This window comes from Eriocheir sinensis, chromosome 9, assembly GCF_024679095.1.
Source record: "Eriocheir sinensis breed Jianghai 21 chromosome 9, ASM2467909v1, whole genome shotgun sequence".
In the NCBI taxonomy this organism is placed as follows: Eukaryota; Metazoa; Arthropoda; class Malacostraca; order Decapoda; family Varunidae; genus Eriocheir; species Eriocheir sinensis.
The window spans coordinates 9,233,629-9,247,812 of record NC_066517.1 but is presented as its reverse complement, the minus strand read 5'-3'; positions in this window follow the sequence as shown (position 1 = coordinate 9,247,812).

Sequence of the window (14,184 nt, the reverse complement as noted above, 5' to 3'; positions counted from 1 at the left end):
CTGCACGGTAATTTCTAAAGTGTATAGTGTCTCATACAGGATACAGTAGTTGTGAGAGGTGCGTGCAGTGTGGAATTTATAAGAAAACCATAGTATTTCCTGAAATTAATGCTCGCTTAAGAACTGATGAAAAATTTTCGTCAATGACTGATGGTGACCACCACAAAGGTTTGAGTCCACTGGCTAAACTTGATTTACATAGATTTACATAGAAAATCAGACCACACAGACCCCATGGTCCAGACTAGGTGGTCTGTCCTTAAACCTAAGTGATTTTACATTAATCAGAAGGCTCCTAAACGTTGCATTTCTACTCTAGTTGATATTAAGTTGAAGGAAGTGACGGTCGAGCTTATTTTTGAAGGAGTCAATCGTGTTACACTGGACCACTGATGGTGGAAGCTTATTCCATTCTCGCACTACGAAGTTGGTGAAGAAAAATTTGGGGCAGTCTGAATTTACTTGTCTACATTTGAGTTTTACGCCATTGTTCCTCGTGCGCAAAGTGTCATCGATCATAAACAATGTTGATCTGTCTACATTCGTGAAACCATTAAGTATTTTAAAACATTCGATCAGTTTTCCTCGGAGGCGACGTTTCTCAAGAGAGAACATGTTAAGGGTAGAAAGCCTTTCTTCGTAGGATTTGTTGCGCAAGGAAGGGATCATTTTCATTGCCCGACGCTGAACACCTTCTAATTTAGCAATATCCTTTGCATGGTGGGGAGACCAAAACTGTACCGCATATTCCAAGTGGGGTCTGACTAAACTATTGTAGAGCGGGAGTATTACATCTTTATTCTTGAATAAAAAGTTTCTTTTAATGAAGCCCAACATTCTGTTCGATTTATTTGCTGCATCGATGCATTGCTGTGAGAATTTGAGGTTTGACGCGATTTTGATCCCCAAGTCCTTGACGCATTGAACGCTTTTGAGTTTAACGCCGTGCATTTCGTAATCGAACTTCTTATTCCTCGTTCCAACTTGAAGGACCTGGCACTTGCTTACGTTAAAGGGCATCTCCCATCTATCCGACCAAGCTGAAATTTTGTGCAAATCCTCTTGGAGGCTTTGCCTGTCTTCGTCAGTGAGAACCGAGTTACCAATCTTTGTGTCGTCTGCAAATTTACTAATGCGATTATTGAGTCCAACATCCACGCCATTGATGTAAATAATGAAGAGCACTGGGCCAAGAACCGAGCCCTGAGGGACGCCACTAGTGACTGGCGCCCACTCTGAGTTAAATCCATCAATCACTACTCTTTGTTGTCTGTTGCTCAACCAATTCGCGATCCATTGGTGTACTTGACCGTCAATACCTATTTGCTTTAATTTGTAAAGTAATTTATGATGTGGGACTTTATCAAACGCTTTCTGGAAATCAAGATAGACTACGTCCAGTGATTTGGTTACGTCATAAACAGTGAAGAGGTCGTTATAAAAGGTTAATAGGTTTGATAGGCAGGATCTTTTGTTTCGGAAGCCATGTTGTGAGTCCCCAATTAATGAGTGGCTTTCAAGGTAACTCACAATTTTGTCTCTAATTATGCCCTCAAGTAGCTTACCTACAACCGAAGTTAGACTAATGGGCCTGTAATTACCTGGTACTTTTTTGTCTCCTTTCTTAAAAATCGGTGTCATATTAGCCTTTTTCCAATCTGAAGGGACGATGCCTTGTCGCAAGGACATATTGAATACGGTTGTGAGGGAGGAGAGTATTTCGCTCTTTGTTTCTTTCAGCAGAGTTGGATATACTTTGTCAGGTCCAGGACTTTTATTTGTTTTAAGTGATTTGAGGGCTTTAAGGACTTCATCGGGTTTTATTTCAAAGTTAGGCAATGCATGCTCGGGATTTACATTAATACTGGTGTTGGTGGTAGTGGTGGGAGGACTGTTATTATTAAACACCGAGGAAAAGTAATTGTTTAATAGGTTTGCAACGTGTTGGCTGTCAGTCACTAGTGCACCGTCGCTGTTTGTTAAGGGTCCAATTCCACTTCTGATTGCCTTTCTGTTGTTTATGTAACTGAAGAAGGATTTCGGATTATTTTTACAGTTGGCTGCAATATTTTCTTCATATCTACGCTTTGCCTGACGCACTAATCTGTTTACTCGTTGCCTGGCATCATTGTAGAGTCTAATGTTTTCAGGCGTGCTTTGTTCTTTCTTTAACCTGTAAAACAATTTTCTCTCCTTGACTGAGTGTTTAATTTCGCTATTAAACCAAGGTGGGCTTTTATTAGTGTTAATTCGCTTCTCGCACAAGGGGACAAATGTGTCCTGCTGAGTGAGTTAAGTGATTTTTAAAGCTTAGCCAGGCGTCCTCTACATTGCCGTCATCTGATAGTTGCATATCTATTAGTTTTCGTCGGATTTCTACGAAGTTGGCTCTTTTGAAATTGGGCACCTTTACTTTATTTTCAGTCACCGATGTTTGAGCTCTAATGTCAACGCGCACTAGTTTATGATCGCAGGAACCGAGGTGTTCACCTACCGTGACAATACTGACTAGGTTATCTTGGGTCGCTATAACAAGGTCAAGTATGTTATTTTGTCGAGTTGGTTCAGAAACCATTTGGCTTAGATAATTTTCCTCTAAAAATTTGATCATTCTATGGGACTCACCTTCTGTACCCGACAGTGCCGCCCAGTCGATATGGGGGAGGTTAAAGTCTCCTAGTATCAGTGAGTCGCTGTTATTAAGTGACTGCCTTAAGACGCTGTACATTTCAAGATCGGCATCGAGTGATTGCCCCGGAGGCCTGTAAGTGACAGATATATTCAAATTGACTTTTGCAGTGTTTACTCGCACGCACAAATGTTCAACGTTACTGTTTCTTGGTGTTTTGTCAGTGGGTTGCAAATAGCTATTGACAAAAAGGGCGACACCACCACCTCTACGGTTTACACGATCATTGTTGAAGAATCTGTAGCCATCTATGTTGTATTCGGAACTTAAATCAATATTAGTGGTGTCGATAAATGTTTCGGTTATAGCAATTACGTCAAATTTTCTGTCAGAGCAAGACATCGCAGTTCATCAAACTTGTTTCTTAGGCTACGCGCATCGAAACTAAGGACTCTTAGGTTATCTTGAGGCTTGGTAATAGAGGTGGTGGTACTGGAGGGTTCAGTGTTACGAGTTTGTTGTGGTGTATGGTGTCTATTTACACGGGCGGAATGGAAGGACGTGGCTGAGAGTCGTTTTTTGTTGTTCGGGCGTTACGTACGGCGTCGTTGAGGAGCCTTCCGAATCTGGCTGCCCCGATGGGGGACAGGTGTATGCCGTCCCTATGGAAAAGTTTACTCTAGCCGTAGAAATGGTTCCAGGTGTTAAAGAACTCGACGTCAAGCTCTCCGCAGGGAGTCTGTAGGCGGTTGTTGAGGCTGAAGGCCTTACTGTAGAAGTCGCCCTCATCCCATGTCCGTGGTAGAATTCCTGAAATCAAAATATTAGGGGATTTAGACTTATACTGCTGGATGAGTCTACGGTACTTGTCCAGCAGTTCCTCAGACCGGGTCGTGGTGACGTCGTTTGTACCTGTGTGGAGAACAAAGAGTGAGTCATTAGAGGCCACAGCGGAGACCTCGTCCAGGGCAGCTGTGATGTCGTCAACACCAGCTCCAGGATATAACAGTAATTACGCCTACGACGGGGGACTCTGCCACAGAATTCAACCACTTGATGGCGAATCATAGAGTCACCGACCAAGAAGGTGCTCTGTTCCTCGTCCTCCTCCTCCAGTATGGCAAATCTGTTGTAGCAATGAGTAGGATAAATGGCTCTAGGGGCGGGTCTGGCTCCTCCTCTCACGGGGGTGAAGCATTCAGCGTCAGCTCTACCGGTCCCCTGTGACATGCCTTCTTCGGAAGGTGGCTGGGCATCGAGTGCAGGTGCGGAAGGTGATGAGGCGTCAATTGCAGCAGGGGCGACGATGTTGGCCTGGATAAACTCCTGCAAGGTATCAACAGTACTTGTTAGTTCGGTGATCTTCTCCTCGCCAGCCGTCAGCCTTTTGTCCTGTTGAAGGAGTCTCGTTTCCATCTGCTGTGTCAACAGGCAGATCTTGCAGACGGTCGATCGTCCTGAGAAGAAATGACCAGAGAAGTTTCCTGTGCAAGTCGAGCATTTCTTTAGCGCCATCTTGGTAAGGAGGAGAGAGCAAGTGAGTAGTGTTTATCTATATATTTGCTTTGCTTTTTCTTTTTCGTAGGGCAGAGGGACGCGCGCGTGAATAAGTGAGAATAAGTGTAGAGAGAGAGAGATGGGAAGGCGTAGGAGGAGATGGGGATGGAGGGAGGAAGAGGGCGAAGGAAAGGGAGGGAGAGAGAGAGGGTGGGAACGAGATAGGGAGTGAGGAAGGAGAGATAGAGAGGGGCAGGTGGGGGGTAGTTATGAGAGAGAGAGAGAGAGGGGGCGGGGGTGGCAATGGAGAGGGGAGGCGAGAGAGGGGGGGGCGAGAGAAGAGGAAGAGCGAAACGCGAGGGACGAGAGGGAGAGAGACGCAGGTGAGGAAGTAATTAAGAAGATTAGTGTGTCTCGGGGGAATACTCTGGTCAAGTCAGGTCAGGCCACTCTCCACACCTATTAGGGAGTGGCGTAGTAGTGGAATCTGAAAATATATAAAGAATGTGGCGGAAAGAGTGTAACACTGTGTTTTGTGTATATGTGTATTTTACAGGGCGCTACGGCGAGAGGGTAGATACAGGCAGAGAGAAGTAGTAAAGATAAGGGCAACACTTAATCCTGTCCAGCGAAGCACGTGGTCGCACAGCAAACAGCACACCTCTGCAGGCAGCTAACTCGGTTGACAATAAGCAGTACGCAGCACAACGCGAAATAGCACACGACACACAGCACAGGAAGATCTAAAGTACAGTGCAGTACAGCACACGAGGGTGGAATCGCAAGCGAGAGAGGTCACGGAAGTGGGAGCGCGTGCGGTTTGACCTCTCGGAGTGAGGGCAGGGCGCTGACTGATATTGGTCTTGTAACACAGTTTGTTTTAGACCCAATGCATCTCATTTATTTGGGAGTTATGAGAAAGTTACTCCACTTATGGTTGAAAGGACCTCTGCCAACTAGGATTGGATCTCTAAGCAAGGAAAAGATATCAACAAAACTAGTTGAGCTGGCAAAGTTTATGCCCACTGAATTCAGTAGAAAACCCAGATCCTTGAATTATTTGGAAAGATATAAAGCTACGGAGTATAGAGCTTTCTTGTTGTATACTGGACCTCTCTGCCTGATGAACAATGTTGATATAAATATCTATAAGAATTTTCTTTTATTGAGTGCTAGCATTACACTATTATCACAGGACTATGACCCACAAAATGTGTAAGTAACTAGAAAATATCTGACTGCCTTCCTCAAGCACTTTGAGCTTCTGTATGGATTGAGACACATGGTTTATAATATACACAACCTTATTCATTTGCCTGATGATGCATGCAAATATGGATCCCTAGACAAGTTTTCAGCCTTTCCTTTTGAAAACTATTTGGGAACTTTTAAAAGGTTGCTAAGAAAACCCAACTGTATTCTCAGTCAAATTGTAAACAGAATTTATGAAAAAAAGTCTTGCACTTTAGCAAAAAAAAAGTAACCTTCCCATTTGTCAAGAAAAAGCATAATGATGGACCATTTCTGAATGATGACTCATGCATACAGTTTAAAGCCTTATACCTAAAAAGGTTTTGTGTTCAGCTCAATTTTGCTAATGATTGCATAATGGTGAACAATGAAGTGTGTAAAGTATTAAACATTGTTCAATATAACACTCTTCCAGATATCTTTGTATTCTATCATTCTTTTACAACTTATGAGGATTTATATGATTATCCCCTAAAATCTGGATCTCTGGGTATATATGTAGTTAGTGATGAAAGCAAAACATTGAAGTCTTGTCCATGTAAAGAAATCCAAAAGAAATACATCCTTTTTCCTCTTGGAACCAAATATGCAGCATTTCCTTTAATTCATACTAGCCACCAGCAGTAACATGTGTGTTCCTGCTCCTCCTCCTCCTCCTCATAGTACTACTACTAGTATTAGTCTTTCACTATTTTCTGCTACAGTTAGTATCTTATAACATTAATTACCTAAGGGGCCAATAGCTAGTGGAAAATTTTCAGTTTAGGTTTTAGTTTTTTTATTAGGTTACACGCAGTTTTAGGTTAATTGTATGTTAGGTTTAGTTTCTTTTTAGTTATAAATTAGGTTACACAAGGTGATGCTTTTTCGTTTTTGAAGATAGTGAATTTCGGCCACAATATGAGTTGGCTTTGAAACTTCAAAAAAGTTTTTTTGTGTGTGGTTTCCAGATATAAAAACGATCTTGAAATGAAAGAGCATCAAATTTGGCCCTGAAATAATAAGTCAGTGCCTTAAAATTAGTACTACCTATGCTAAACTTATCCACATAATCCTTTAATTATTAATACTATGTATTATTATTATTATTATTATTATAATGATGATGATGTACACAGAAATTGTTGTCAGCCAAGGTTATTACATTATTTTGTATTTTTATATGAATTTGAGTCTTACTGTAGCTTAAAATCATGTAATGGCTTTTCAGTATGTCAAAATGAGTGAAGGTAGCAGGTATGCAGTCGTTGCCTTTGATAACGATGCAGAAGTAAGTGCCGTCCCACAAAACTGGCTTTATGATAATGAGAAACAGTGTTATTGGCCACAGTATAAGGGTACACTGAAGATTACTAAAGCAATACAGAACATGATTGACCCTCAAGAAGGCTGGACGAAACATCAAGCAAGGGTGCTCACTAAATGTGGTAAGTGTATTATGTCATGTGCTGTGAAAATGAGTTATTTGAGAGGTGCATGTGGAGTGACCAGGTGGGATGGGCTAAGTAATGAAAGTGTGTATGAAAGATGTGGCATGGGCTCCTGTGCAAATGGAATGCAGTGTGGAGTGGGTGAAGAGGAATGCCTTGAGGTGGTTTGGACACATTGAGAGAATGAAGAAATAGTTTGTGAAAAAGGTGTACATGAGTGAACTTGAGAGTGCGAATAGGAGAGGAAGCCCACTTGGAAGATGGAAGGATAGGGTGAAGGAGTACCTGAGTGAAAGAGGTTTTAAGGGGGGTAGGGCTTGAGAGAGCTAGGAGGGAGTGTATGGATAGAGAGCGTTGGAGGCTCTTCTGCCATGGCCACCCCATGGGGAGACGTTCCAAGAGGGAACGAGGCGTCAGAACTATTGATTGACTGATTGATTGATTGGTAGAATTGTCATCATAACAAAAAAAGATTAGTATTAATCTTTATCGACACAATTTCTGCCCTAGAAGTAAATTATGGTGCTTCTCGACATTAGATCTGGGTTGATGTAGGTCTCTCTCTCTCTCTCTCTCTCTCTCTCTCTGATACAAAGCTTAGGAAATTGTTTGATATTACACCTGACCACTCTTCATTTTAATATACCTAACAACTGTCTAACCATCTTAAGTTTCCTCATGTTAAATGTTAAGGTAGAGTAAATAATTGCTGGGAATGCACCTATGAGTAATATAAATTATTTTCATATAGAGAAAATTTCATTTGAGCCAGTAATGTGAAACCAGTAGATAAATCAGTTTGTTTGATGCCAACCCTCAATTTCAGATACCTATGTTAAGGCACGGAAGCTGGCTGAAAAAGCAGAATATCTTTCAGATGTCCAGAGTGATGGAGATTATGGAAGAGGATTCAGAAAGTAAGAAAATAGCAATTTAATGGGATAACACTTGTAACGACTTTCATGTGATTACTCATATAATTGTTTCCTAAAATTATTTTAATGAACATAATTATCATAGATGGTATGAAGAATGCATTGAAGAAAAGAGGTAGTCTGTGGAGCAAGGTAGAGTGCTTGTGTGTATAGAAATGAATGGAGGAAAGTGGTGTATGCATGATTCCGACACAGCTCAGCAGCCTCTTGGTGTGTGGTCCCTGCTCCTGGTCTGGCCAGGAATGGGGTGAATTGAAAACTACATATAATGCAGCGGCCAGGGTAAACCAGCATGTACTGTTGGGCCTGGCTGTGAAAACAGCTCTGATCTATGTGGCACTAATCCCTGTGCACATGGATGAGTGTCTGGGTTATGAATTTGGTTTAGTTAGGTTGACTGGGAATGTTATTGACCAGTTAATTTGGCTCCACTCCTACTCGCCTAGAAGTCAAGTGGGCTAAGTGAGAGGTATTTACCTAGTTGTTTTTACATAGTTGTGACATACGGGAAAAGAGCTATGCTCGCGCTGTCCCGTCTCTATATCCGCTCTTGTCCAACTTTTCCTAAAAATCATGAATATTTCTCGCATAAACCGCCTCCTCCTCCAGTCTATTCCATAGCTCAATGATTCTGTTTGGGAAGCTAAACTTTTTCACATCTCGCCTACACGTGGTCGCCCTCAACTTCTTTCCATGTCCTCTCGTTGCTCGTTCCATACACACAGGTCCTTTCTGTCCAGATTCTCCACCCCACTCGCCACCCTGTACACGGCTATCAGGTCTCCTCTTTCTCTTCTTCTCTCCAGGGTTGCGAGCCCCATGCTATCGAGTCTCTCCTCATAAGTCCAATCTCTAAGTTCCGGTTCCATCTTAGTTGCCACTATCTGCACTCTTTCTAGCTTTCTTATGTTCTTTTTGTGAGGAGACCAGACTGCTGCTGCACACTCCAACCTTTGCCTTATCATTGTAACTATTATTTTCTTCATCATCTCGTCCAAATGCACAAATGGCGTCCTTACGTTCCTCAGCAAATTCATAGTTTGTCCCGTTAACCTGTTGATGTGTTTGTCCGGTGACATGTTCTCTGAGACAGTCACTCCCAAATCTTTTTCTTCCACCTCTCTGCATATTATCTCACTTCCCATCTTATAATCATATTCACATCTTCCACTCCTACCAAACTCTTTTTTTTTTACATTTCCCAAGGTTGAACTCCATCTGCCATGTACCACTCCACTCCCATATTTTATCCAGGTCCCTCTGCAATGCCTCACTGGTGTGCATGCGTGTGTGTGAGTTCCTTGTATTGGGCTACTCCCGTAAAGGGAATTATGCCAAGTATTTAGATAGATATATAATTATCAGTATTGTTATCATTATTATTGATTATTATTATATTATATTATCATTAATTAAAAATAATTTTATTTTACTTTCTTCCCTCAAGGATAAGAAAGAGGCAACTTTCTGAACCTGACTCAGATTCCAACGAATCTACTAGTACTCTCGAGCTTGACTCTGCTTTGCCTGCACCACCGTGCCTAAAAGAAGCTCCAGTCCTAAGACGTCAGAATGCCTTCATTGGCAAATTCCGACAGGAAGTTGAGAGTACTCTCAGTCCATCAGAAGACGTGGCTGCCTCCCGAGCTTCATCAAGTCCCTCACAAGACATGAGTGCTGCCAGATCTTGCAGTCCACCACATACTTCTCATGCCACGCCCATCAGTCATTCAGATGGTAATTTATTTTTGGTAGTTGTCTGTTAATGTTGCATTACAACTTGTAGGATGTGGCACCATAAATTTCCTTAGATTTTTCTTTATGAGGTTTACCTTCTCTAATACAATCTTTGCCTTCATCTTTTCCCTCTTTCATGTGGGTTTGCTTCATTTGAGCAGCCACCTCCACTCATTTCTATTAAACATCCTCCAATCTCTTCTCCCACATATTTTGGTATATACATTCAAGTCACCTCTTTGTGCGTGGGTGGGTGTGGGTGTGTATTTACCGAGTTGTATTTACCTAGTTGTAGTTTTACAGGGCCTGGGCTTTACGCTCATGTGGTCCTGTCTCCATATCTGCATTTATCCAACTTCTCCTTAAAGCTTTACACACTCCTCGCCGATATTACATCTTCACTTAGTCTGTTCCAAACCTCTATTTCTTTGTGGGAAGCTATGTTTCTTTGTGTCTCTCTAGCATCTTCCCTTCCTCAATTTTTTACCATGTCCTCTTGTGTTCCTGGTGGTAATTCCTTCTTTTAGTAGTAACTCCACGTTTCTCGTTACTTCTTCCATTTTGCTCAATAATTTAAAGATTTGTATTAGGTCTCCCCTTTCTCTTCTTTGTTCTAGTGTTGGTAAGTCCATTTCCTTTAGTCTTTTGTCATATGTCAATCCTTCCAGTTCTGGGATCATTTTTGTTGCCATCCTTTGTATTCTTTCTAGTTTCTTTATGTGTTTCTTCTTGTGGGGAGACCACACTGTCTCCGCATATTCTAACTTTGGTCTGATCATAGTATTAATTATTTTTTTCATCATATCCTTATCCATGTAGTGGAATGCTATTCCTGGATTTCTCACCATGTTATACGTATCACTGAATATCCGATTTATATGACTCTCAGGCTGTTTATTATCTTGCATTATCACTCCTAGATCTCTCTCTTCGTGTATTATCTTTAATATTTCACCATCTCCCATTTTATATGACCATTTTGGTCTTCCTTCACATTTTCCCATTTCCATAACATGACATTTCTTCACATTGAATTTCATCTCCCATTCCATAGTACTCCATTTCCAAACCTTGTTTAGGTCTTCTTGCAGAATGTTGCAATTTTTGCTGTTTCTTATGTTTCTTATATATGCCATCTGCAAACAGGCTCATATAACTATTTACTCCCTCTGGCATGTCATTAATATATACCAGGAAAAGTATTGGTGCCAATACCGATCCCTGAGGCACTCCACTATCTACAGTTTTCCATTCCGATGTTGTCCTTAACCACTGTTCTCATCTTTCTTCCCCTTAGGCAGCTTTCCATCCAGTTCCTCATTTTCCCTTTCAATCCTCCTTTATTTTCTAGTTTCCATTGCAGTCCTGTATGTGTATGTGTGTGTTAGAGAGAGTTTTGTAAAGCGTTCCTATTACTTCATGTTTACAAAGTTTCAATGTTTATTTTTGAACGAAAAGGTATATGCATTTTTTTTTTTTTAAATGTTCCTATAATTTCATGATTACTGAGAGTTTCTAGTCTTTATTTTTTAAAGGAAAGTACAGTCACCTCTCGATTAACAAGAGTTTAAATGATGCGTTTTTGATTTAACACAAGTTGATATTTAAGGAGATACGTTTATTAGCTAACGCAATATGTTCGATTTAACACGAGTTTCATCGATGACGTCATCGATGAAACATCATTGATACATTAGTAGGACATGAAAACAACAAAAACACACGTTCTCATTTTTTATAAACTTGTTCTTCACTTGTGTCGGCCACTGACCCTCCTTGCCTCGCGCTCCCGTCACCAGCCACTCCCTTCACCTCCGCCACTCCGCCTCACTTGCCTCCTTTCTCTTCCACTCACCATCACCACTTAGTGATGCATCACTGGCCGTCGTCGTCTGCCGACCGCTCTCCCTCCTCCCCCTGTCCTTCCACCTCCGGAGGTGGAAGGACGGCGGAGGAGGGAGAGCGGTCGGCAGACGACGACGACCAGTGATGCATCACCAAGTGGTGATGATGAGTGTGAGGACATGTTTTTGGCCGACGCAGGTGAAGAACAAGTTTAAGTAAAATGAGAACGTGTGTTTTTGTTGTTCCGTGACCTACTAATGTAGAAGTAATTTTTTTATTTATTATTATTATTTTTTTTAAGGTTAGAGTAACAAAATCCTCAAAATAGGCAGACTCTCCCAGTGTCCACATTACCATTGTTTCCTATGGGGAAATTATGTTTAGAGAACACGATTTTAAATAACACGATATCTCCAGGAACGTAATTCCCTCGCATTAATTGAGAGGTGACTGTATTACCTATTTTACCACAAAGTATATGCATTTGTATAAGTAAGTTTTCAGAGGCTGCATAATATGTATTGGTTTTTTCTTATATTGAAAGTCTTGAGAGGCTGTGAAGAGGCTGTAATTTATTTTGCAATATTTTTATAAGTATTTTTAATAAAACTCAGGTGTGATTGTTGCTTTTAATCTTTGGTGTAATTACCTAGTTGTATTGTACAGGATCCGAGCAAAGCTTATAAGTCATGGCTCCATATTTATATTCATCCAGTTTCTCTTTAAACATGTGTATAAAAGGTGTGTGTGTGTGTGTGTGTGTGTGTGTGTGTGTGTATGTATATATATATATATATATATATATATATATATATATATATATATATTACTGCAGGTATACAGGGGCAATGATGGCAAACAAATACGATTCGGTATTGGCCCGATATCGGCAAACGAGGCAAAACATATGCTGGCAAACAAATAAGATTCGGTATTGGCCCGATATCGGCAAACGAAGCAAAATATATTCTGGCACGGCAGTGGTCCGATATCGGCAGCGCCGGGTATAACGGCATGATTATGGCTGCCGGCTTCGGCCCGGCGCTGGACCACTATTGGGCCGATACTTACCGCGGTACAAACGGATAACGGACCTAGATCGGGCCTGTACCGGCTGCCAGATTTTACGTAATCGGTCCGATATAGTATAAATCGAAATGCCGATACTGGCCAACATTGGTCCGTACATTCAATGTTTGCTGGGCAGTTAGCGGTTTTGCCTTAGTGGCTTCACACACCCCTGGCTATACATTAATAAGGTCAGGGGCGAACCTATCTGGAAGAGGCATGCAGCGACCTCTACCTCCCCGAGCTGCTTCTATTCTTTCTCTCCTTCTAAATAAATCTTCTTTACTTATATAATCTTCACTTCCCTGTAAAGAGATACGGACTAATTTAAAGCAACTTCCTTTAAAATAAAAGGTGAGGAAGTGAGGAAGGTGCCATTCTCCACAATAAAGGAGACCCTATAGTACCTTCAGCTAAAATTTAAGTATTCCTAATTTACTTCTCAGACTTCAGCAACTCATTGAAAATTTCCTATTCCTCTAATTGTTCTTTGCAATCTTTGTGGGGAGTGTATTACGAATTAAGGGTTGTTTGGGAAGTGAGGTGGTTCATTAGCTAAAAGCTAGTATTATTTTAAAGAAACCGAGCTTCGAGTGAGAGAACCTGAGTCGTTCCGGAATTTACGAGTTGGAAACCAGTACCCGCCAGCGTGTAGTCTTCCCTCAGCTCTCGTGGCTAGGGATGGGCAAGTACCGTTAATTTGAGTACCGGTAGTAACGGTACCGAAAACTCGGTACCGTTAATTGTAAACCGGTACCAGTACCGAAGGAGTTTTTTTTTTTTAATGACTTCTGATGAAATTCCCAAATAAATTTCCTGTAAAGAAAACTCTCTCTCTCTCTCTCCTTCACCTTAATATCAACTACTATACATTTCAGCGGCGGACAAACGCTGTTTTTCGCAAATATCTCCTAAACGAATCATTGGATCAGTATGAGATTTCAACACACTGCCTTTAGCACCCGGACCTAATTTATGGCTAATATACCATGTTGCAATATGTGTTATGTTAGAGCTTACTAGGTGATATTAAGCCTAATCCAGTCATCATATCTAAGGTGTTAAACAGAATCGGACGAGTGTGGGGTACTCCTCTAGCCCCTCCACCAACGCCCCGAACAACCCAAAGACCACTCCTTCCCTACTCCAATATCGCACTATCCCCCTCCTGGTTGCCCTCTTCACCCCCCTACTCACACCATCCCCCTTCCCCAGCCCGAGGCTATGACTTAAGCAGACTACACTATCATTATTATATATATATATATATATATATATATATATATATATATATATATATATATATATATATATATATATATATATATATATATATATATATATAATTACATACTTTTTTCATATTGCTTCCACTTAATAAGTAGTGGAATGTATGTAATCGTATTTACAATAATACACGATGTACATATGTATATAGTAATGACTACGTATTACGCATGATAACCATATGTATAGATGGAGAAAAATATATGCGGTTTATAATTTTGGCAAAAATATAAATATGAAAGAGACAAGTCAACAAATAACATTATATTAGCTGGACCAAGTTGACATTTTATGATGAAAATGTACTACACAGTATGTAATAACAGTAATAACTTTTCCTAGAAGGTCCAGACCACAGGTAATGCCAGTACATCGTGTTCACTTGGGTGACCATAAGGACTGCAAACATGGACCTTCTACATACTATATGTATGTAAACATGCTGTTGTACAGTAATTATCAACGTGAAATACGTCTTGCCTCCATGGAACTGTACCATGCTCTT